Raw genomic sequence first — 27,724 nt, 5'->3', positions numbered from 1 at the left:
TCCACGGGGCATTGATGTTAACTTTTTTTTCCACTGTAACCTCCACCCCTCTTCCAATGGGCATTGATATTTACTTTTTATTCCACTGCGACCTCCACCACTCTTCCTCGGGGCATTGACATTGTCTTTTTAATCCACTGCGACCTCCACCACTTTTCCATGTGGCATTAATACCGTCTTATTAAGCTACTGTGACCTCCACTTCTCTTCCAAGGGGCATTAAAGCCGTCAATTTAAATGACTCTGAACTCCACAACTCTTGCAAGAGGCATTGATATTGTCTTTTTATTCCATTGTAATCTCCAGCACTCTTCCAAGGGGCAATATTGATATTGTATTTTTATTCCACTGCGACCTCCACCACTCTTCCAAGAGGCATTAAAAACATCTTATTAAGCAACTTTGAACTCCACGTCTCTTCCACGGGGCATTAAAACCGTCTGGTTAAAGCACTCTGAATTCCACAGCTCATCAAAGGGGCATTGATATTGTCTTTTTATTCCACTGTAACCTCCACCACTTTTCCTATGGGAATTGATATTGTCTTTTTAGTCCACTGGGACCTTCACCACTCTTCCAAATGGCATTGATATTGTCTTTTTAATCCACTGCGACCTCCACCACTCTTCCAAGGGGCATTAAAACCATATTGTTAAGCTACTGTCACCTCCCCGTCTCTTCCAAGGTGAATTAAAACCGTCAATTTAAAACACTCTGAACTCCACAGCTCTTGCAAGAGGCATTGATATTGTCTTTTTTTTTCACTGTAACCTCCACCACTCTTTCAATGGGCATTGATATTGTCTTTTTATTCCACTGTGACCTCCACCACTCTTCCAAGGGGCATTAAAACTGTCTTGTTAAGCTACTGTGAACTCCTCGTGTCTTCCACGGGGCATTGATATTGTCTTTTTAATCCACTGTGACCTCCACCACTTTTTCAAGGGGCATTAAAACCGTCTTGTTAATCTACTGTGACCTCCACAGCTCTTCCAAGGGGCATTGATATTGTCTTTTTATTCCACTGTAACCTCCACCACTCTTCCAAGGGGCATTGATATTGTCTTTTTACTTAACTACGACCTCCACCACTCTTCCAAAGGGCATTAATATTGTCTTTTTATTCCACTGCAACCTCCACCAGTCTTTCAATGGTCATTGATATTGTCTTTTTATTCCACTGTAACCTCCACCACTCTTCCAAGGGGCATTGATATTGTCTTTTTATTCCACTGCGACCTCCACCTTTCTTTCAAGGGGCATTAAAACCATCTTGTTAAGCTACTGTGACATCTAAGTTTCTTCCACAAGGCATTGATATAGTCTTTTTATTCCACTGCGACCTCCACATCTCTTTCAAGGGGAACTGATATTGTCTTTTTATTCCACTGCGACCTCCACCACTCTTCTAAGTGGCATTTATATTGTCTTTTTAATCCATTGCGACCTCCACCACTCTTCCAAGGGGCATTAAAGAAGTCTTGATAAGCTACTGTGACCTCCACGTCTCTTCTAAGGGGCATTAAACCATCTGGTTAAACCACTCTATACTTCACAGCTCTACCAAGAGGCATTGATATTGTCTTTTTATTCGACTGTAACCTCCACCACTCTTCCAAGGGGCTTTGATATTGTCTCTGTTTTCCACTTCGACCTCCACCACTCTTCCAAGGGGCTTTGATATTGTCTTTTTTATCAACTGCGACCTCCACCGCTCTTCCAAGGGGCATTAAAACCGTCTTGCTATGCTACTGAGACCTCCACGTCCTTTCCACGGTGCATTGATATTGTCTTTTTATTTCATTGCGACCTCCACCACTCTTCCAAGGAGCATTAAAACCATCATGTTAAGCTACTGTGACCTCCAAGTCTCTTCCAAGGGGCATTAAAACCGTCTGGTTAAACCGCTCTGATATCCACAACATTTCCAAGGGGTATTTACAATGTCTTTTTATTCCATTGTTACCTTCTGCACTCCTCCAAGTGCATTGATATTGTCTTTTTATTCCTTTGCGATGTCCACGACTCTTCCAAGTGGCATTAAAACCGTCTTGTTAAGCTACTGTGACCTCCAAGTTTCTTACACAGGGCATTGATATTGTCTTTTTATTCCACTGTAACCTCAACCAATCTTCCAAGGGGCATTGATATTGTCTTCTTATTCCACTGCGTCCTCCACCATTCTTTTAAGGGGCATTGATATTGTCTTTTAAATCCACAGCGATCTCCAACACTCTTCCAAGGGGCATTAAAACAGTCTTGTTAAGCTACTGTGACCTCCTTGTCTCTTCCAAGGGGCATTAAAACAGTCTGGTTAAACACTCTGAACTCCACAGCTCTTACAAGAGGCATTGATATTGTCTTTTTTTATTCGACTGTAACATCCACCACTCTTTCAAGCGGCATTGATATTGTCTTTTTATTCCACTGCGACCTCCACCACTCTTCCAAGGGGCACTGATATTGTCTTTTTAATCAACTGCAACTTCCACCTCTCTTCCAAGGGGCATTAAAACCATCTTGTGAAGCCACTGTGACCTCCACGTCCCTTACACGCGGCATTGATATTGTCTTTTTATTCCACTGCGACCTCCACCACTCTTCCAAGGGGCATTGATATTGTCTTTTATTCCACTCTAACCTCCACCACTCTTCCAAGGGGCATTAATATTGTCTTTTTAATCCACTGCGACCTCTACCACTCCTCCAAGGGGCTTTAAAACAGTCTTGATAAGCTTCTGTGACCTTCACGTCTCTTTCAAGGGGCATTAAAACTGCATGTTTAAACCACTCTGAACGCCACAGCTCTTCCAAGAGGCATTGATATTGTCTTTTTATTCAACTGTAACCTCCACCACTCTTCCAAGGGGCATTGATATTGTCTTTTTTTTCCACTGCGAGCTCCACCACTCTTCCAAGGGGATTTGATAGTCTTTTTAATCCACTGCGACCTCCACCACTCTTCCAAGGGGCAATAAAACCGTCTTGTTAAGCTACTGTGACCTCCATGTCCCTTACACGGGGCATTGATATTGTATTTTTATTCCCCTGCGACCTCCACCATTCTTCCAAGGGGCATTTGTATTGTCTTTTTAATCCACTGCGAAATCCACCACTCTTCCAAGGGACATTGATATTGTCTTTTTAATCCACTGCGACCTTCACCCCTCTTCCATGGAGCATTGATATTGTCTTTTTTTTCCACTGTAACCTCCAAAAACTCTTCTAAGGGGCAATAAAACCGTCAATTTAAACCACTCTGAACTCCACAGCTCTTGCAAGAGGCATTGATATTGTCTTTTTATTCCACTGTAACCTCCACCACTCTTCCAAGGGGCATTGATTTTGTCTTTTTAATCCACTGCGACCTCCACCACTCGTCCAAGAAACAATAAAACCGTCTTGTTTAGCTACTTTGACCACCACGTCTATTCCAGGGTGCCTTAAAACCTTCTGGTTAAACCACTGTGAACTCCACAGCTCTTCAAAGTTGCATTGATATTGTCTTTTTTTTCCTCTGTAACCTCCACCACTTTTCCAAGGGGCATTGATATTGTCTTTTTATTATACTTCGATCTCCACTACTCTTCCAAGGCTCATTGATATTGTCTTTTTATTCCACTGTAACCTCCACCACTCTTCCAAGGGGCATTGATATTGTCTTTTTATTCCACTGTGACCTCCACCTCTCTTCCAAGGGGCATTAAAACCATCTTGTTAAGCTACTGTGACCTCCAAGCCTTTTCCACGAGGCATTGGTATGGTCTTTTTACTCCACTGCGACCTCCACATCTCTTCCAAGTGGAATTGATATTGTCTTTTTATTCCACTGCGACCTCCACCACTCTTCTAAGGGGCATTGATATTGTCTTTTTAATCCACTGCGACCTCCACCACTCTTCCAAGGGGCATTAAAACAGTTTTGATAAGCTACTGTGACCTCCACGTATCTTCCAAGGGGCATTAAAACCGTCTGGTTAAACCACTCTGAACTCTACAGCTCTTCCAAGAGGCATTGATATTGTCTTTTTATTCGACTGTAACCTCCACCACTCTTCCAAGGGGTATTAAAACGTCTTGTTAAGCTACTGTGACCTCCACGTCTCTTCCAAGGGGCAATAAAACCATCTTGTTAAACCACTCTGAACTCCACAGCTCTTGCAAGAGTTATTGATATTGTCTTTTTAATCCACTGCGACCTCCATCACTCTTCCAAGAAGCATAAAAAAACGTCTTGTTTAGCTACTGTGACCTCCACGTCTATTCCACGGTTCCTTAAAACCTTCTAGTTAAACCACTGTGAACTCCACAGCTCTTCCAAGGGGCATTGATATTGTCTTTTTTTCCACTGTAACCTCCACCACTCTTCCAAGGGGCATTGATATTGTCTTTTTATTTTACTGCTACCTCCACCACTCTTCCAATGGGCATTAATATTGTCTTTTTATTCCACTGCGACCTCCTCCACTCTTCCAAGGGTCATAGATATTATCTTTTTATTCCACTGTAACCTCCACCACTCTTCCAAGGGGCATTGATATTGTCTTTTTATTCCACTGCGACCTCCACCTTTCTTCCAAGGGGCATTAAAGACATCTTGTTAAGCTGCTGTGACTTCCAAGTCTCTTCCACGAGGCATTGATATAGTCTTTTTATTCCACCTCGATCTCCACATCTCTTCCAAGGGGAATTGATATTGTCTTTTTATTCCACTGCGACCTTCACCACTCTTTTAAGGGGCATTGATATTGTCTTTTTAATCCACTGCGACTTCCACCACTCTTCCAAGGGGCATTAAAACAGTCTTGATAAGCTACTGTGACCTCCACGTCTCTTCCAATGGCCATTAAACCATCGGGTTAAACCATTCTGTACTCCACAGCTCTTCCAAGAGTCATTGATATTGTCTTTTTATTCGACTGTAACCTCAACTACTCTTCCAAGGGGCATTGATATTGTCTCTGTTTTCCACTGCGATCTCCACCACTCTTCCAAGGGGCTTTGATATTGTCTTTTTTATCCCCTGCGACCTCCACCACTCTTCCAATGGACATTAAAACCATCTTGTTATGCTACTGTGACCTCCACGTCCCTTCCACGGGGCATAGATATTGTCTTTTTATTCCATAGCGACCTCCAACACTCTTCCAAGGGGCATTAAAACCATCTTGTTAAGCTACTGTGACCTCCATGTCTCTTCCAAGGGGCATTAAAACCGTATGGTTAAACAACTCTGAACTCCACTGCTCTTCCAAGGGGCATTGATATTGTCTTTTAATTCCACTGTAACCTCCACCATTCTTCCAAGGGGTATTGATATTGTCTTTTTAATGCACTGCGACCTCCACCACTCTTCCAAGGGGCATTAAAACCATCTGGTTAAACCACTCAGAACTCCATAGCTCTTTCAAGAGGCATTGATATTGTCTTTTTTTTTCACTGTAACCTCCACCACTCTTTCAATGGGCATTGATATTGTCTTTTTATTCCACTGTGACCTCCACCACTCTTCCAAGGGGCATTAAAACTGTCTTGGTAAGCTACTGTGAACTCCTCGTGTCTTCCACGGGGCATTGATATTGTCTTTTTAATCCACTGTGACCTCCACCACTTTTTCAAGGGGCATTAAAACCGTCTTGTTAATCTACTGTGACCTCCACAGCTCTTCCAAGGGGCATTGATATTGTCTTTTTACTTAACTACAACCTCCACCACTCTTCCAAAGGGCATTAATATTGTCTTTTTATTCCACTGCAATCTCCACCAGTCTTTCAATGGTCATTGATATTGTCTTTTTATTCCACTGTAACCTCCACCACTCTTCCACGGGGCATTGATATTGTCTTTTTATTCCACTGCGACCTCCACCTTTCTTCCAAGGGGCATTAAAACCATCTTGCTAAGCTACTGTGACATCTAAGTTTCTTCCACAAGGCATTGATATAGTCTTTTTATTCCACTGCGACCTCCACATCTCTTTCAAGGGGAACTGATATTGTCTTTTTATTCCACTGCGACCTCCACCACTCTTCTAAGTGGCATTTATATTGTCTTTTTAATCCATTGCGACCTCCACCACTCTTCCAAGGGGCATTAAAGAAGTCTTGATAAGCTACTGTGACCTCCACGTCTCTTCTAAGGGGCATTAAACCATCTGGTTAAACCACTCTATACTTCACAGCTCTACCAAGAGGCATTGATATTGTCTTTTTATTCGACTGTAACCTCCACCACTCTTCCAAGGGGCTTTGATATTGTCTCTGTTTTCCACTTCGACCTCCACCACTCTTCCAAGGGGCTTTGATATTGTCTTTTTTATCAACTGCGACCTCCACCGCTCTTCCAAGGGGCATTAAAACCGTCTTGCTATGCTACTGAGACCTCCACGTCCTTTCCACGGTGCATTGATATTGTCTTTTTATTTCATTGCGACCTCCACCACTCTTCCAAGGAGCATTAAAACCATCTTGTTAAGCTACTGTGACCTCCAAGTCTCTTCCAAGGGGCATTAAAACCGTCTGGTTAAACCGCTCTGATATCCACAGCATTTCCAAGGGGTATTTACAATGTCTTTTTATTCCATTGTTACCTTCTGCACTCCTCCAAGTGCATTGATATTGTCTTTTTATTCCTTTGCGATGTCCACGACTCTTCCAAGTGGCATTAAAACCGTCTTGTTAAGCTACTGTGACCTCCAAGTTTCTTACACAGGGCATTGATATTGTCTTTTTATTCCACTGTAACCTCAACCAATCTTCCAAGGGGCATTGATATTGTCTTCTTATTCCACTGCGTCCTCCACCATTCTTCTAAGGGGCATTGATATTGTCTTTTAAATCCACAGCGATCTCCAACACTCTTCCAAGGGGCATTAAAACAGTCTTGTTAAGCTACTGTGACCTCCTTGTCTCTTCCAAGGGGCATTAAAACAGTCTGGTTAAACACTCTGAACTCCACAGCTCTTACAAGAGGCATTGATATTGTCTTTTTTTATTCGACTGTAACATCCACCACTCTTTCAAGCGGCATTGATATTGTCTTTTTATTCCACTGCGACCTCCACCACTCTTCCAAGGGGCACTGATATTGTCTTTTTAATCAACTGCAACTTCCACCTCTCTTCCAAGGGGCATTAAAACCATCTTGTGAAGCCACTGTGACCTCCACGTCCCTTACACGCGGCATTGATATTGTCTTTTTATTCCACTGCGACCTCCACCACTCTTCCAAGGGGCATTGATATTGTCTTTTTAATCAACTGTAACCTCCACGTCTCTTCCAAGGGGCATTAAAACCGTCAATTTAAACCACTCTGAACTCCACAGCTCTGCCAAGGAGCACTGGTATTGTCTTTTTATTCCACTCTAACCTTCACCACTCAACCAAGGGGCATTGCCATTGTCTATTTATTCCACTGCGACCTCCATCACTCTTCCAAGGGGCATTAAGACCATCTTGTTAAGCTTCAGTGACCTCCACAACTCTTCCATGGGGCATTGATATTGTCTTTTTATTCCACTGTAACCTCCACCACTCTTCCAAGGGGCATTGATTTTGTCTTTTTATTCCACTGCGACCTCTACCACTCTTCTAATGGGCATTGATATTGTCTTTTTAAACCACTGCGACCTCCACCACTCTTCCAAGGGGCTTTCAAGCCGTCTTTTTAAGCTACTCTCACGTCCATGTCTATTCCACGGGGCATTGATATTGTCTTTTTATTCCAATGCGACTTCCATCTCTCTTCTAAGGGGCATTGATATTGTCTTTTTAAACCACTGCGACCTCCACCACTCTTCCAAGGGGCATTAAAACAGTCTTGTTAAGCTACTATGACCTCCACGTCTCTTCCAAGGGGCATTAAAACCGTCTGGTTAAACCACTCTGTACTCCACCGCTCTTCCAATGGGCATTGATATTGTCTTTTTATTCCACTGCCACCTCCACCACTCTTCCAAGGGGCATTGATATTGTCTTTTTAATCCACTGCGACCTCCAACACTTTTCCAAGGGGCATTAAAACATAGTATTAAGCTACTGTGACCTCCACGTCACTTCCAATGGGCATTAAAACCATCTGGTTTAACTACTTTAAACTCCACTGCTCTTCCAAGGGGCATTGATATTGTCTTTTTAATCCCCTGTTACCTCCACCACTCTTCAAAGGGGCATTGAAATAGTTTTTTTATTCCACTGCGACCTCCACTACTCTTCCAAGGGGCATTGATATTGTCTTTTATTCCACTCTAACCTCCACCACTCTTCCAAGGGGCATTAATATTGTCTTTTTAATCCACTGCGACCTCTACCACTCCTCCAAGGGGCTTTAAAACAGTCTTGATAAGCTTCTGTGACCTTCACGTCTCTTCCAAGGGGCATTAAAACTGCATGTTTAAACCACTCTGAACGCCACAGCTCTTCCAAGAGGCATTGATATTGTCTTTTTATTCAACTGTAACCTCCACCACTCTTCCAAGGGGCATTGATATTGTCTTTTTTTTCCACTGCGAGCTCCACCACTCTTCCAAGGGGATTTGATAGTCTTTTTAATCCACTGCGACCTCCACCACTCTTCCAAGGGGCAATAAAACCGTCTTGTTAAGCTACTGTGACCTCCATGTCCCTTCCACGGGGCATTGATATTGTCTTTTTATTCCCCTGCGACCTCCACCATTCTTCCAAGGGGCATTTGTATTGTCTTTTTAATCCACTGCGAAATCCACCACTCTTCCAAGGGACATTGATATTGTCTTTTTAATCCACTGCGACCTTCACCCCTCTTCCATGGAGCATTGATATTGTCTTTTTTTTCCACTGTAACCTCCCAAAACTCTTCTAAGGGGCAATAAAACCGTCAATTTAAACCACTCTGAACTCCACAGCTCTTGCAAGAGGCATTGATATTGTCTTTTTATTCCACTGTAACCTCCACCACTCTTCCAAGGGGCATTGATTTTGTCTTTTTAATCCACTGCGACCTCCACCACTCTTCCAAGAAACAATAAAACCGTCTTGTTTAGCTACTTTGACCTCCACGTCTATTCCAGGGTGCCTTAAAACCTTCTGGTTAAACCACTGTGAACTCCACAGCTCTTCAAAGTTGCATTGATATTGTCTTTTTTTTCCTCTGTAACCTCCACCACTTTTCCAAGGGGCATTGATATTGTCTTTTTATTATACTTCGATCTCCACTACTCTTCCAAGGGGCATTAATATTGTATTTTTATTCCACTGCGACCTCCACCACTCTTCCAAGGCTCATTGATATTGTCTTTTTATTCCACTGTAACCTCCACCACTCTTCCAAGGGGCATTGATATTGTCTTTTTATTCCACTGTGACCTCCACCTCTCTTCCAAGGGGCATTAAAACCATCTTGTTAAGCTACTGTGACCTCCAAGTCTTTTCCACGAGGCATTGTTATGGTCTTTTTATTCCACTGCGACCTCCATATCTCTTCCAAGTGGAATTGATATTGTCTTTTTATTCCACTGCGACCTCCACCACTCTTCTAAGGGGCATTGATATTGTCTTTTTAATCCACTGCGACCTCCACCACTCTTCCAAGGGGCATTAAAACTGTCTTGTTAAGCTACTGTGACCTCCACGTCTCTTCCAAGGGGCAATAAAACCATCTTGTTAAACCACTCTGAACTCCACAGCTCTTGCAAGAGTTATTGATATTGTCTTTTTAATCCACTGCGACCTCCATCACTCTTCCAAGAAGCATAAAAAAACGTCTTGTTTAGCTACTGTGACCTCCAGGTCTATTCCACGGTGCCTTAAAACCTTCTGGTTAAACCACTGTGAACTCCACAGCTCTTCCAAGGGGCATTGATATTGTCTTCTTTTCCACTGTAACCTCCACCACTCTTCCAAGGGGCATTGATATTGTCTTTTTATTTTACTGCTACCTCCACCACTCTTCCAATGGGCATTAATATTGTCTTTTTATTCCACTGCGACCTCCTCCACTCTTCCAAGGGTCATTGATATTATCTTTTTATTCCACTGTAACCTCCACCACTCTTCCAAGGGGCATTGATATTGTCTTTTTATTCCACTGCGACCTCCACCTTTCTTCCAAGGGGCATTAAATCCATCTTGTTAAGCTGCTGTGACTTCCAAGTCTCTTCCACGAGGCATTGATATAGTCTTTTTATTCCACCTCGATCTCCACATCTCTTCCAAGGGGAATTGATATTGTCTTTTTATTCCACTGCGACCTTCACCACTCTTTTAAGGGGCATTTATATTGTCTTTTTAATCCACTGCGACCTCCACCACTCTTCCAAGGGGCATTAAAACAGTCTTGATAAGCTACTGTGACCTCCACGTCTCTTCCAATGGCCATTAAACCATCGGGTTAAACCATTCTGTACTCCACAGCTCTTCCAAGAGTCATTGATATTGTCTTTTTATTCGACTGTAACCTCAACTACTCTTCCAATGGGCATTGATATTGTCTCTGTTTTCCACTGCGACCTCCACCACTCTTCCAAGGGGCTTTGATATTGTCTTTTTTATCCCCTGCGACCTCCACCACTCTTCCAATGGACATTAAAACCATCTTGTTATGCTACTGTGACCTCCACGTCCCTTCCACGGGGCATAGATATTGTCTTTTTATTCCATAGCGACCTCCACCACTCTTCCAAGGGGCATTAAAACCATCTTGTTAAGCTACTGTGACCTCCATGTCTCTTCCAAGGGGCATTAAAACCGTATGGTTAAACCGCTCTGAGCTCCACAGCTCTTCCAAGAGGCATTGACAATGTCTTATTATTCCATTGTAACATTCTGCACTCTTTCAAGTGCATTGATATTGTCTTTTTATTCCTCTGTGACATCCTCGACTCTTCCAAGGGGCATTAAAACCATCTTGTTAAGCTACTGTGACCTCCAAGTTTTTTACACAGGGCATTGATATTATCTTTTTATTCCTCTGTAACCTCCAACACTCTTCCAAGGGGCATTGATATTGTCTTTTTATTCCACTGTAACCTCCACCAATCTTCTAAGGGGCATTGATATTGTCTTTTAAATCCACAACGATCTCCACCACTCTACCAACGGGCATTAAAACAGTCTTGTTAAGCTACTGTGACCACCTCGTCTCTTCCAAGGGGCATTAAAACCGTCTGGTTAAACCACTCTGAACTCTACAGCTCTTACAAGAGGCATTGATATTGTCTTTTTATTCGACTGTAACATCCACCAGTCTTCCAAGCGGCATTGATGTTGTCTTTTTATTCCACTGGGACCTTCACCACTCTTCCAAGGGGCATTGATATTGTCTTTTTAATCAACTGCGACCTCCACCTCTCTTCCAAGTTGCATTAAAACCGTCTTGTGAAGCTTCTGTGACCTCCACGTTCCTTCCACGGGGCATTGATATTGTCTTTTTATTCCACTGCGACCTCCACCAGTCTTCCAAGCGGCATTAAAACCATCTTGTTAAACTACAGTGACCTCCACAACTCTTCCACGGGGCATTGATATTGTCTTTTATTGCTCTGCAACCTCCACCACTCTTCCAAGGGGCATTGATATTGTCTTTTTATTCCACTGCGACCTCCACCACTCTTCCAAAGGGCATTGATATTGTCTTTTTAATCCACTGCGACTTCCACCACTCTTCCAAGGGCATTGATATTGTCTTTTTATTCCACTGCGACCTCCACCACTCTTCCATGGGGCATTGATATTGTCTTTTTATTCAACTGCGACCTCCACCTCTCTTCCAAGGTGCATTAAAACCGTCTTGTGAAGCTACTGTGACTTCCACGTCCCTTCCACGGGGCATTGATATTGTCTTTTTATTCCACTGCGACCTCCAGCACTCTTCCAAGGGGCATTGATATTGTCTTTTTAATACACTGTGACCTCCTCATCTCTTCCAAATGGCATTAATAGCCTCAATTTAAACCACTCTGAACTCCACAGCTCTTCCAAGGAGCACTGGTATTGTCTCTTTATTCCACTCTAACCTCCACCACTCTTCCAAGGGGTATTGACATTGTCTTTTTATTCCACTGCGACCTCCATCACTCTTCCAAGTGGCATTAAGACCATCTTGTTAAGCTACAGTGACCTCCACAACTCTTCCACGAGGCATTGATATTGTCTTTTTATTCCACTGCGACCTCCAGCACTCTTCCAAAGGGCATTGATATTGTCTTTTTAATCTACTGCGACCTCCACCACTCTTCCAAGGGCATTAAAACAGTCTTGATAAGCTATTGTGACCTCCACGTCTCTTCCAATGGCCATTAAACCATCTGGTTAAACCACTCTGTACTCCACAGCTCTTCCAAGAGGCATTGATATTGTCTTTTTATTCGACTGTAACCTCAACCACTCTTCCAAGGTGCATTGATATTGTCTCTGTTTTCCACTGCGACCTCCACCACTCTTCCAAGGGGCTTTGATATTGTCTTTTTTATCCCCTGCGACCTCCACCACTCTTCCAATGGGCATTAAAACCGTCTTGGTATGCTACTATGACCTCCACGTCCCTTCCACGGGGCATTGATATTGTCTTTTTATTCCTTTGCGACCTCCACCACTCTTCCAAGGGGCATTAAAACCGTCTTGTTAAGCTACTGTGACCTCCAAGTCTCTTCCAAGGGGCATTAAAACCGTATGGTTAAACTGCTCTGAGATCCACAACTCTTCCAAGGGGCATTGACAATATCTTTTTATTACATTTTAACCTTCTGTACTCTTCCAAGTGCATTGATATTGTCTTTTTATTCCTCTGTGACATCCTCGACTCTTCCAAGGGGCATTAAAACCATCTTGTTAAGCTACTGTGACCTCCAAGTTTCTTACACAGAGCATTGATATTGTCTTTTTATTCCACTGTAACCTCCACCACTCTTCCAAGGGGCATTTATATTGTCTTTTTATTCCACTGTAACCTCCACCAATCTTCCAAGGGGCATTGATATTGTCTTTTTATTCCACTGTGACCTCCACCACTCTTCTAAGGGGCATTGATATTGTCTTTTAAATCCACAAGGATCTCCACCACTTTACCAACGGGCATTAAAACAGTCTTGTTAAGCTACTGTGACCTCCTCGTCTCTTCCAAGGGGCATTAAAACCGTCTGGCTAAACCACTCTGAACTCTACAGCTCTTCCACGAGGCATTGATATTGTCTTTTTATTCCACTGCAACCTCCACATCTCTTCCAAATGGAATTGATATTGTCTTTTTATTCCACTGCGACCTCCACCACTCTTCCAAGGGGCATTAAAACAGTTTTGACAAGCTACTGTGACCTCCTCGTCTCTTCCAAGGGGCATTAAAATCATCTGGTTAAACCACTCTGAACTCCACAGCTCTTCAAAGAGGCATTGATATTGTCTTTTTATTCGACTGTAACCTCCACCACTCTTCCAAGGGGCATTAAACCATCTGGTTAAACGACTCTGTACTCCACAGCTCTTCCAATAGGCGTTGATATTGTCTTTTTATTCGACTGTAACCTCCACCACTCTTCCAAGGGGCATTGAAATTGTCTCAGTTTTCCAATGCGACCTCCACCACTCATCCAAGGGGCTTTGATATTGTCTTTTTTATCCACTGTGACCTCCACCACTCTTCCGATGGGCATTAAAACCGTCTTGTTATGCTACTGTGACCTCCACGTCCCTTCCACGGGGCATTGATATTGTCTTTTTATTCCATTGCGACCTCCACCACTCTTCCAAGGTTCATTAAAACCGTCTTGTTAAGCTACTGTGACCTCCAAGTCTCTTTCAAGGGGCATTAAAACCGTCTGGTTAAACCGCTCTGAGCTCCACAGCTCTTCCAAGGGGCATTGATATTGTCTATTTATTCCACTGCGACCTCCACCACTCTTCCAAGGGGCATTAAAACCGTATTGTTAAGCTATTGTGACCTCCACGTCTCTTCCATGGTGCATTAAAACTGTCAATTTAAACCACTCTGATCTCCACAACTCTTGCAAGAGGCATTGATATTGTCTTTTTACTCCACTGTAACCTACAGCACTCTTTCAAGGGGCATTGATATTGTCTTTTTATTCCACTAAGACTACCACCACTCTCCCAAGGTGCATTAAAAACATCTTGTTTAGCTACTGTAAAGTCCATGTCTATTCCACGGGGCTTTGATATTGTCTTTTGATTCCACTGTATCCTCCACCACTCTTCCAAGGGGTATTGATTTTGTCTTTTTATTCCACTGCGACTTCCACCTCTCTTCTATGGTGCATTGATATTGTCTTTTTAATCCACTGCAAAATCCACCACTCTTCCGAGAGCCATTAAAACAGTCTTGTTAAGCTACTGTGACCTCCACATCTCTTCCAAGGGGCATTAAAACCGTCTGGTTAAACCACTCTGAACTCCACTACTCTTCCAAGGGGCATTGAGATTGTCTTTTTAATCCACTGCGACCTCCACCACTTTGCCAAGGGGCAAAAAAAATGTCTTTTTAAGCTACTGTGACCTCCACGTCACTTCCAATGGGCATTAAAACCGTCTGGTTAAACCTCTCTGAACTCCACAGCTCTTCCAAGGGGCATTGGTATTGTCTTTTTATTCCACTCTAACCTCCACCACTCTTCCAAGGGGCATTGACATTGTCTTTTTATTCCACTGCGACCTCCACCATTCTTCCAAGTGGCATTAAAACTGTCTTGTTACGCTACAGTGACCTCCACATCTCTTCCACGGGGCATTGATATTGTCTTAAAATTCCACTGTAACCTCCACCACTCTACCAAGGGGCATTGATATTGTATTTTTATTCCATTGCGACCTCCACCACTCTTCCAAAGGGCATTGATATTGTCTTTTTAGTCCACTGCTTCCTTCACCACTCTTCCAAGGGGCATTAAAACCATCTTGTTAAGCTACTGTGACCTCCACGTCTCTTCCACTGGGCATTGATATTGTCTTTTTATTCCACTGCGACCTCCATCACTCTTCCTCGGGGCATTGATATTGTCTTTTTAATCCACTGCAACCTCCACCACTCTTCCATGTGGCATTAAAACCGTCTTGTTAAGCTACTGTGACCTCCACCTCTCTTCCAAGGGGCATTAAGGCCATCTTGTTAAGCTACTGTCACGTCCATGTCTATTCCACGGGGCATTGATATTGTCTTTTTATTCCACTGTAACCTCCACCACTCTTCCAAGTGGCATTGACATTGTCTTTTTATTCCACTGCGACTTCCACCTCTCTTCTAAGGGGCATTGATATTGTCTTTTTAATCCACTGCGACCTCCACCACTCTTCCATGGGGCATTAAAACAGTCTTGTTAAGCTACTGTGACCTCCATGTCTCTTCCAAGGGGCATTAAAACCATCTGGTTAATACACTCTGAACTCCACAGTTCTTCCAAGGGGCATTGATATTGTCTTTTTATTCAACTGTAACCTCCACCACTCTTCCAAGGGGTATTGATTTTGTCTTTGTATTCCACTGCGACCTCCACCACTCTTCCAATGGTCATTGTTATTCTCTTTTTAATCCCCTGCAACCTCCACCACACTTCCAAGGGGCATTAAAACCGTCTTGTTAAGCTACTATGACCTCCGTGTCCCTTCCACGGGGCATTGATATTGTCTTTTTATTCCACTGCGACCTCCACCACTCTTCAAAGGGATATTGATATTGTCTTTTTAATCCACTGCGACCACCACCAATCTACCAAGCGGCATTAAAACCGTCTTTCTATGCTACTGTGACGTCGACTTCTCTTCCAATTCCACGGTGCCTTAAAACCTTCTGGTTAAATCACTATGAACTCCACAACTCTTCCAAGGGGCATTGATATTGTCTTTTTATTCCACTCTAACCTCCACCACTCTTCCAAGGGGCATTGACAATGTCTTTTTATTTCACTGCGACCTTCACCACTCTTCCAAGGGGCATTAAAACCATATTGTTAAGCTACAGTGACCTCCACATCTCTTCCATGGGTCATTGATATTGTCTTTTTATTCCACTGTAACCTCCACCAATCTTCCAAGTGGTATTGATATTGTTTTTTTATTCCACTGCGACCTCCACTACTCTTCCAAGAGGCATTAAAACCGACTTGTTAAGTTACTGTGACCTCCACGTCTCTTCCAAGGAGCGTTAAAACCGTCTGGTTATACCACTCTGAACTCTACAGCTCTTCCAAGGGGCATTGATATTGTCTTTTTATTCCACTGCGACCTCCGCCAGTCCTCCTAGAGGCATTAAAACTGTCTTGTTAAGCTACTGTGACCTCCACGTCTCTTCCACGGGGCATTGAAATTGTCTTTTTATTCCACTGTAACCTCCACCTCTCGTCCAAGTGGCCTTGATATTGTATTTTTATTCCACTGCGACCTCTACCATTCTTCCAAGGGGCATTGATAATATCTTTTTATTCCACTGCTACCTCCACCACTCTTCCAAGGTTCATTGATATTGTCTTTTTAATCCACTGCGACCTCCACCACTCCTCCAAGGGGCATTAAAACCGTCAATTTAAACCACTCTCATCTCCACAGCTCTTGCAAGGGGCTTTGATATTGTTTTTTATTCCACTTTAACCTCCAGCACTCTTCCAAGGGGCATTGATATTATCTTTTTAATCCACTGCGACCTCCACCACTCTTCCAAGGGACATTGATATTGTCTTTTTATTCCACTGCAACCTTCACCCCTCGTCCAAGGATCATGGATATTGTCATTTTTTTCCACTGTAATCTCCACCAGTCTTCTAAGGGGCATTAATATTTTCTTTTTATTCCACTGCGACCTCCACCACTCTTCCATGGGGCATCGATAATGTTTTTTTAATCCACTGCGACCTCCACCACTCTTCCAAGGGGCATTAGAACCGTCTTGTTTAGCTACTGTGACCTCCAAGTCTCTTCCAAGGGGCAATAAAACCGTCTGGCTAAACCGCTCTGAGCTCCACAGCTCTTCCAAGGGTTATTGACAATGTCTTTTTATTCCATTGTAACCTCCACCACTCTTCCAAGGGGCATTGATATTGTCTGTTTATTCCACTGTGTCCTTCACCTCTCTTCCAAGGGGCATTAAAACCATCTTGTTAAGCTACTGTGACCTCCAAGTCTCTTCCACGAGGCATTGATATTGTCTTTTTATTCCACTGCGACCTCCAGATCTCTTCCAAGTTGAATTGATATTGTCTTTTTGTTTCATTGTGACCTTCACCTCTCTTCCAACGGGCATTAAAACCATCTTGTTAAGCTACTGTTAGCTCCACGTCCCTTCCACGAGGCATTGATATTGTCTTTTTATTCCACTGCGACCTCCACCACTCTTCCAAGGGGCATTGATATTGTTTTTTTAATCCACTGTGAACTCCCCCACTCTTCCAAGGGGCATTAAAACCGTCTTGTTATGCTACTGTGACGTCGACTTCTCTTCCAAGGGGCATTAAAACCATCTGGTTAAACCACTCTGAACTCCAGAGCTCTTCCAAGGGGCATTTGTATTGTCTTTTTATTCCACTCTAACCTCCACCACACTTCCAAGGGGCATTGACATTGTCTTTTTATTCCAGTGCGACCTCCACCACTCTTCCAAGGGGCATTAAAACCATATTGTTAAGCTACAGTGACCTCCATATCTCTTCCACGGGTCATTGATATTGTCTTTTTATTCCACTGTTACCTCAACCAATCTTCATAGGGGCATTGATATTGTTTTTTTATTCCACTGTGACCTCCACCACTCTTCCAAGGTGCATTAAAACCGTCTTGTGAAGTTACTGTGACCTCCACGCCTCTTCCAAGAAGCGTTAAAACCATCTGGTTATACCACTCTAAACTCCACAGATCTTCCAAAGGGCATTATTATTGTCTTTTTATTCCACTGTAACCTCCACCACTCTTCCAAGGGGCATTTATATTGTCTTTTTATTCCACTGCGACCTCCACCAGTTCTCCAAGAGGCATTAAAACCGTCTTGTTAAACTACTGTGACCTCCACGTCTCTTCCACGCGGCATTGAAATTGTCTTTTTATTCCACTGTAACCTCCACCACTCGTCCAAGGGGCATTGATAATGTCTTTTTTTTCCACTGCGACCTCCACCACTCTTCCAAGGGGCATTGATATTGTCTTTTTATTCCAATGCGACCTCCAGCACTCTTCCAAGGCTCATTGATATTGTCTTTTTAATCCCCTGCAACCTCCACCACACTTCCAAGGGGCATTAAAACCGTCTTGTTAAGCTACTATGACCTCCGTGTCCCTTCCACGGGGCATTGATATTGTCTTTTTATTCCACTGCGACCTCCACCACTCTTCAAAGGGATATTGATATTGTCTTTTTAATCCACTGCGACCACCACCAATCTACCAAGCGGCATTAAAACCGTCTTTCTATGCTACTGTGACGTCGACTTCTCTTCCAATTCCACGGTGCCTTAAAACCTTCTGGTTAAACCACTATGAACTCCACAGCTCTTCCAAGGGGCATTGATATTGTCTTTTTATTCCACTCTAACCTCCACCACTCTTCCAAGGGGCATTGACAATGTCTTTTTATTTCACTGCGACCTTCACCACTCTTCCAAGGGGCATTAAAACCATATTGTTAAGCTACAGTGACCTCCACATCTCTTCCATGGGTCATTGATATTGTCTTTTTATTCCACTGTAACCTCCACCAATCTTCCAAGTGGTATTGATATTGTTTTTTTATTCCACTGCGACCTCCACTACTCTTCCAAGAGGCATTAAAACCGACTTGTTAAGTTACTGTGACCTCCACGTCTCTTCCAAGGAGCGTTAAAACCGTCTGGTTATACCACTCTGAACTCTACAGCTCTTCCAAGGGGCATTGATATTGTCTTTTTATTCCACTGCGACCTCCGCCAGTCCTCCTAGAGGCATTAAAACTGTCTTGTTAAGCTACTGTGACCTCCACGTCTCTTCCACGGGGCATTGAAATTGTCTTTTTATTCCACTGTAACCTCCACCTCTCGTCCAAGTGGCCTTGATATTGTATTTTTATTCCACTGCGACCTCTACCATTCTTCCAAGGGGCATTGATAATATCTTTTTATTCCACTGCTACCTCCACCACTCTTCCAAGGTTCATTGATATTGTCTTTTTAATCCACTGCGACCTCCACCACTCCTCCAAGGGGCATTAAAACCGTCAATTTAAACCACTCTCATCTCCACAGCTCTTGCAAGGGGCTTTGATATTGTTTTTTATTCCACTTTAACCTCCAGCACTCTTCCAAGGGGCATTGATATTATCTTTTTAATCCACTGCGACCTCCACCACTCTTCCAAGGGACATTGATATTGTCTTTTTATTCCACTGCAACCTTCACCCCTCGTCCAAGGATCATGGATATTGTCATTTTTTTCCACTGTAATCTCCACCAGTCTTCTAAGGGGCATTAATATTTTCTTTTTATTCCACTGCGACCTCCACCACTCTTCCATGGGGCATCGATAATGTTTTTTTAATCCACTGCGACCTCCACCACTCTTCCAAGGGGCATTAGAACCGTCTTGTTTAGCTACTGTGACCTCCAAGTCTCTTCCAAGGGGCAATAAAACCGTCTGGCTAAACCGCTCTGAGCTCCACAGCTCTTCCAAGGGTTATTGACAATGTCTTTTTATTCCATTGTAACCTCCACCACTCTTCCAAGGGGCATTGATATTGTCTGTTTATTCCACTGTGTCCTTCACCTCTCTTCCAAGGGGCATTAAAACCATCTTGTTAAGCTACTGTGACCTCCAAGTCTCTTCCACGAGGCATTGATATTGTCTTTTTATTCCACTGCGACCTCCAGATCTCTTCCAAGTTGAATTGATATTGTCTTTTTGTTTCATTGTGACCTTCACCTCTCTTCCAACGGGCATTAAAACCATCTTGTTAAGCTACTGTTAGCTCCACGTCCCTTCCACGAGGCATTGATATTGTCTTTTTATTCCACTGCGACCTCCACCACTCTTCCAAGGGGCATTGATATTGTTTTTTTAATCCACTGTGAACTCCCCCACTCTTCCAAGGGGCATTAAAACCGTCTTGTTATGCTACTGTGACGTCGACTTCTCTTCCAAGGGGCATTAAAACCATCTGGTTAAACCACTCTGAACTCCAGAGCTCTTCCAAGGGGCATTTGTATTGTCTTTTTATTCCACTCTAACCTCCACCACACTTCCAAGGGGCATTGACATTGTCTTTTTATTCCAGTGCGACCTCCACCACTCTTCCAAGGGGCATTAAAACCATATTGTTAAGCTACAGTGACCTCCATATCTCTTCCACGGGTCATTGATATTGTCTTTTTATTCCACTGTTACCTCAACCAATCTTCATAGGGGCATTGATATTGTTTTTTTATTCCACTGTGACCTCCACCACTCTTCCAAGGTGCATTAAAACCGTCTTGTGAAGTTACTGTGACCTCCACGCCTCTTCCAAGAAGCGTTAAAACCATCTGGTTATACCACTCTGAACTCCACAGATCTTCCAAAGGGCATTATTATTGTCTTTTTATTCCACTGTAACCTCCACCACTCTTCCAAGGGGCATTTATATTGTCTTTTTATTCCACTGCGACCTCCACCAGTTCTCCAAGAGGCATTAAAACCGTCTTGTTAAACTACTGTGACCTCCACGTCTCTTCCACGCGGCATTGAAATTGTCTTTTTATTCCACTGTAACCTCCACCACTCGTCCAAGGGGCATTGATAATGTCTTTTTTTTCCACTGCGACCTCCACCACTCTTCCAAGGGGCATTGATATTGTCTTTTTATTCCAATGCGACCTCCAGCACTCTTCCAAGGCTCATTGATATTGTCTTTTTAATCCACTGCGACCTCCACCACTCTACCAAGGGGATTAAAACCGTCTTGTTAAGGTATTGTGACCTCCACATCTCTTCCACGGGGCATTGATATTGTCTTTTTATTTAACTGTAACCTCCACCACTGTTCCAAGGGTCATTGATAATGTCTTTTTATTCCACTGGGACTTTCACCACTCTTCCAAGTGGCAATGATATTGTCTTTTTAATCCACTGCGACCTCCACCACTCTTCCAAGGGGCATTAAAAATGTCTTGCTAAGCTACTGTGACCTCCACGTCTCTTCCAAGGTGCATTAAAACCGTCAATTTCAACCACTCTGAACTCCACAGCTGTTGCAAGAGGCATTGATATTGTCTTTTTACTCCACTGTAACCTACAGCACTCTTTCAAGGGGCATTGATATTGTCTTTTTATTCCACTACGACTTCCACCACTCTCCCAAGGTGCATTAAAAACATCTTGTTTAGCTACTGTAACGTCCATGTCTATTCCACGGGGCAATGATATTGTCTTTTTATTCCACTGTATCCTCCACCACTCTTCCAAGGGGTATTGATATTGTCTTTTTATTCCAATGCAACTTCCACCTCTCTTCTAAGGGGCATTGATATTGTCTTTTTAATCCACTGCTACCTCCACCACTTTTCCAAGGGGCATTAAAAATGTCTTTTTAAGCTTCTGTGACCTCCACGTCACTTCCAGTGGGCATTAAAACCGTCTGGTTTAACTACTCTGAACTCCACTGCTCTTCCAAGGGGTATTGATATTGTCTTTTTCATCCACTGTTCCCTCCACCACTCTTCCAAGGGGCATTGATATTGTTTTTTTATTCCACTGCGACCTCCACTACTCTTCCAAGGGGCATTGATGTTGTCTTTTTATTCCACTGCGACCTCCACCACTCTTCTAAGGGGCATTTATATTGTCTTTTTAATGAAATGCGACCTCCACCACTTTTCCAAGGGCCATTAAAACCGTGTTGTTAAGCTACTTTGACCTCCACGTCAATTCCACGGGGCATTAAAACCGTCGATTTAAACCACTCTGAACTCCAAAGCTCTTGCAAGGGGCAATGATATTGTCTTCTTATACCAATGTAACCTCCAGCACTCTTCCAAGGGGCACTAATATTGTCTTTTTATTCCACTGCAACTTCCACCTCTCTTCCAAGGGGCATTAAAACCGTTTTGTTAAGCTACTGTGACCTCCACGTCTCTTTCACGGGGCATTGATATTGTCTTTTTATTCCACTGTAACCTCCACCACTCTTCCAAGGGGCATTGATATTGACTTTTTATTCCACTGGGACCATTACCACTCTTCCAAATGGCATTGATATTGTCTTTTTAATCCACTGCGACCTCCAACACTCTTCCAAGGGGCATGAAAACCGTATTGTTAAGCTACTGTGACCTCCACTTCTCTTCCAAGGTGCATTAAAACCATAAATTTAAACCACTCTGAACTCCACAGCTTTTACAAGAGGCATTGATATTGTCTTTCTATTCCACTGTAACCTACAGCACTCTTTCAAGGGGCATTGATATTGTCTTTTTATTCCACTACGACTTTCACCACTCTCCCAAGGTGCATTAAAAACATCTTGTTTAGCTACTGTAACGTCCATGTCTATTCCACTGGGCATTGATATTGTCTTTTTATTCCACTGTATACTCCACCACTCTTCCAAGGAGTATTGATATTGTCTCTTTATTCCACTGCGACTTCAACCTCTCTTCTAAGGGGCATTGATATTGTCTTTTTAATCCACTGCGACCTCCACCACTCTTCCAAGAGGCATTAAAACAGTCTTGTTAAGCTACTGTGACCTCCACATCTCTTCAAAGCGGCATTAAAACCGTCTGGATAAACCACTCGGAACTCCACAGCTATTCAAAGGGGCATTGATATTGTCTTTTTATTCCACTGTAACCTCCTCCATTCTACCAAGGGGTATTGATATTGCCTTTTTAATGCACTGCGACCTCCACCACTCTTCCAAGGGGCATTAGAACCATCTGGTTAAACCACTCTGAACTACATAGCTCTTTCAAGAGGCATTGATAATGTCTTTTTATTTCATTGTAACCTCCAACACTCTTTCAATGGGCATTGATATTGTCTTTTTATTTCACTGCGACCTCCACCACTCTTCCAAGGGGCATTAAAACCGTCTTGTTAAGCTACTATCACCTTCACGTCCCTTCCAAGGGGCATTAAAACCGTCAATTTAAACCACTCTGAACTCCACAGCTCTTGCAAGGGGCATTGATATTGTCATCTTATTCCAATGTAATCTCCAGCACTCTTCCAAGGGGCATTGATATTGTCTTTTTATTACACTGCAACTTACACCTCTCTTCCAAGGGGCATTAAAACCGTCTTGTTAAGCTACTGTGACCTCCACGTCTCTTTCACGGGGTATTGAAATTGTCTTTTTAATCCACTGTAACCTCCACCACTCTTCCAAGGGGCATTGATATTGTCTTTTTAATCCACTGCGACCTCCACCACTATTCCAAGGGGCATTAAAACCGTCTTATTAAGCTACTGTTACCTCCAAGTCTCTTGCAAGGTGCATTAAAACCGTCAATTTAAACCACTCTGAACTCCACAGCTCTTGCATGAGGCATTGATATTGTCTTTTTATTCCACTGTAACCTACAGCACTCTTTCAAGGGGCATTGATATTGTCTTTTAATTCCACTACGACTTTCACCACTCTCCAAAGGTGCATTAAAAACATCTTGTTTAGCTACTGTAACGTCCATGTCTATTCCACGGGGCATTGATATTGTCTTTTTATTCCACTGTATACTCCACCACTCTTCCAAGGAGTATTGATATTGTCTTTTTATTCCACTGCGACTTCAACCTCTCTTCTAAGGGGCATTGATATTGTCTTTTTAATCCACTGCGACCTCCACCACTCTTCCAAGAGGCATTAAAACAGTCTTCTTAAGCTACTGTGACCTCCACATCTCTTCCAAGCGGCATTAAAACAGTCTGGATAAACCACTCGGAACTCCACAGCTCTTCAAAGGGGCATTGATATTGTCTTTTTATTCCACTGTAAACTCCTCCATTCTACCAAGGGGCATTGATATTGTCTTTTTATTCCACTGCAACTTCCACCTCTCTTCCAAGGGGCATTAAAACCATCTTGTTAAGCTACTGTGACCTCCACGTCTCTTTCACGGGGCATTGATATTGTCTTTTTATTCCACTGTAACCTCCACCACTCTTCCAAGGGGCATTGATATTGTCTTTTTATTCCACTGGGACCTTCACCACTCTTCCACGTGGCATTGATATTGTGTTTTTAATCCTCTGTGACCTCCACCACTCTTCCAAGGGGCATGAAAACCGTCTTGTTAAGCTACTGTGACCTCCAAGTCTCTTACAAGGTGCATTAAAACCGTCAATTTAAACCACTCTGAACTCCACAGCTCTTGCATGAGGCATTGATATTGTCTTTTTATTCCACTGTAACCTACAGCACTCTTTCAAGGGGCATTGATATTGTCTTTTAATTCCACTACGACTTTCACCACTCTCCAAAGGTGCATTAAAAACATCTTGTTTAGCTACTGTAACGTCCATGTCTATTCCACGGGGCATTGATATTGTCTTTTTATTCCACTGTATACTCCACCACTCTTCCAAGGAGTATTGATATTGTCTTTTTATTCCACTGCGACTTCAAACTCTCTTCTAAGGGGCATTGATATTGTCTTTTTAATCCACTGCGACCTCCACCACTCTTCCAAGAGGCATTAAAACAGTCTTCTTAAGCTACTGTGACCTCCACATCTCTTCCAAGCGGCATTAAAACAGTCTGGATAAACCACTCGGAACTCCACAGCTCTTCAAAGGGGCATTGATATTGTCTTTTTATTCCACTGTAAACTCCTCCATTCTACCAAGGGGCATTGATATTGTCTTTTTATTCCACTGCAACTTCCACCTCTCTTCCAAGGGGCATTAAAACCATCTTGTTAAGCTACTGTGACCTCCACGTCTCTTTCACGGGGCATTGATATTGTCTTTTTATTTCACTGTAACCTCCACCACTCTTCCAAGGGGCATTGATATTGTCTTTTTATTCCACTGGGACCTTCACCACTCTTCCAAGTGGCATTGATATTGTGTTTTTAATCCTCTGTGACCTCCACCACTCTTCCAAGGGGCATTAAAACCGTCTTGTTAAGCTACTGTGACCTCCAAGTCTCTTACAAGGTGCATTAAAACCGTCAATTTAAACCACTCTGAATTCCACAGCTCTTGCAAGAGGCATTGATATTGTCTTTTTATTCCACTGTAACCTACAGCACTCTTTCAAGGGGCATTGATATTGTCTTTTTATTCCACTACGACTTTCACCACTCTCCCAAGGTGCATTAAAAACATCTTGTTTAGCTACTGTAACGTCCATGTCTATTCCACGGGGCATTGATATTGTCTTTTTATTCCACTGTATACTCCACCACTCTTCCAAGGAGTATTGATATTGTCTTTTTATTCCACTGCGACTTCAACCTCTCTTCTAAGGGGCATTGATATTATCTTTTTAATCCACTGCGACCTCCACCATTCTTCCAAGAGGCATTAAAACAGTCTTGTTAAGCTACTGTGACCTCCACATCTCTTCCAAGCGGCATTAAAACTGTCTGGATAAACCACTCGGAACTCCACAGCTCTTCAAAGGGGCATTGATATTGTCTTTTTATTCCACTGTAACCTCCTCCATTCTACCAAGGGGTATTGATATTGTCTTTTTAATGCACTGCCACCTCCACCACTCTTCCAAGGGGCATTAGAAACATCTGGTTAAACCACTCTGAACTCCATAGCTCTTTCAAGAGGCATTGATATTGTCTTTTTATTTCACTGTAACCTCCACCACTCTTTCAAGGGGCATTGATATTGTCTTTTTATTCCACTGCGACCTCCACCACTCTTCCAATGGGCATGAAAACCGTCTTGTTAAGCTACTGTCACCTTCACGTCCCTTCCAAGGGGCATTAAAACTGTCAATTTAAACCACTCTGAACTCCACAGCTCTTGCAAGGGGCATTGATATTGTCTTTTTATTCCAATGTAACCTCCAGCACTCTTCCAAGGGGCATTGATATTGTCTTTTTATTCCACTGCAACTTACACCTCTCTTCCAAGGGGCATTAAAACCGTCTTGTTAAGCTACTGTGACCTCCACGTCTCTTTCACGGGGCATTGATATTGTCTTTTTAATCCACTGTAACCTCCACCACTCTTCCAAGGGGCATTGATAATGTCTTTTTATTCCACTGGGACCTTCACCACTCTTCCAAGTGGCATTGATGTTGTCTTTTTAATCCACTGCGACCTCCACCACTATTCCAAGGGGCATTAAAACCGTCTTGTTAAGCTACTGTGACCTCAACTTCTCATCCAAGGTGCATTAAAACCATCAATTTAAGCCACAATGAACTCCACAGCTCTTGCAAGAGTCATTGATATTGTCTTTTTACTCCACTGTAACCTACAGCACTCTTTCAAGGGTCATTGATATTGTCTTTTCATTCCACTACGACTTCCACCTCTCTTCCAAGGGGCATTAAAACCATCTTGTTAAGCTACTGTGACCTCCACGTCTCTTTCACTGGGCATTGATATTGTCTTTTTATTCCACTGTAACCTCCACCACTCTTCCAAGGGGCATTGATATTGTCTTTTTATTCCACTGGGACCTTCACCACTCTTCCAAGTGGCATTGATATTGTCTTTTTAATCCTCTGTGACCTCCAACACTCTTCCAAGGGGCATTAAAACCGTCTTGTTAAGCTACTGTGACCTCCAAGTCTCTTACAAGGTGCATTAAAACCGTCAATTTAAACCACTCTGAACTCCACAGCTCTTGCAAGAGGCATTGATATTGTCTTTTTATTCCAATGTAACCTACAGCACTCTTTCAAGGGGCATTGATATTCTCTTTTTATTCCACTACGACTTTCACCACTCTCCCAAGGTGCATTAAAAACATCTTGTTTAGCTACTGTAACGTCCATGTCTATTCCACGGGGCATTGATATTGTCTTTTTATTCCACTGTATACTCCACCACTCTTCCAAGGAGTATTGATATTGTCTTTTTATTCCACTGCGACTTCAACCTCTCTTCTAAGGGGCTTTGATATTGTCTTTTTAATCCACTGCGACCTCCACCACTATTCCAAGAAGCATTAAAACAGTCTTGTTAAGCTACTGTGACCTCCACATCTCTTCCAAGCGGCATTAAAACCGTCTGGATAAACCACTCCGAACTCCACAGCTCTTCAAAGGGGCATTGATATTGTCGTTTTATTCCACTGTAACCTCCTCCATTCTACCAAGGGGTATTGATATTGTCTTTTTAATGCTCTGCGACCTCCACCACTCTTCCAAGGGGCATTAGAACCATCTGGTTAAACCACTCTGAACTCCATAGCTCTTTCAAGAAGCATTGATATTGTCTTTTTATTTCACTGTAACTTCCACCACTCTTTCAAGGGGCATTGATATTGTCTTTTTATTCCACTGCGACCTCCACCACTCTTCCAAGGGGCATTAAAACCGTCTTGTTAAGCTACTGTCACCTTCACGTCTCTTCCAAGGGGCATTAAAACCGTCAATTTAAACCACTCTGAACTCCACAGCTCTTGCAAGGGGCATTGATATTGTCTTTTTATTCCAATGTAACCTCCAGCACTCTTCCAAGGGGCATTAATATTGTCTTTTTATTCCACTGCAACTTACATCTCTCTTCCAAGGGGCATTAAAATCGTCTTGTTAAGCTACTGTGACCTCCACGTCTCTTTCATGGGGCATTGATATTGTCTTTTTAATCCACTTTAACCTCCACCACTCTTCCAAGGGGCATT

This window comes from Phyllobates terribilis, unplaced genomic scaffold, assembly GCF_046119375.1.
Source record: "Phyllobates terribilis strain yellow unplaced genomic scaffold, ASM4611937v1 Scaffold_15__1_contigs__length_34870131, whole genome shotgun sequence".
Classification (NCBI taxonomy): Eukaryota; Metazoa; Chordata; class Amphibia; order Anura; family Dendrobatidae; genus Phyllobates; species Phyllobates terribilis.
The sequence above is the reverse complement of the archived record's forward strand: the minus strand, read 5'-3'. Positions refer to the sequence as shown.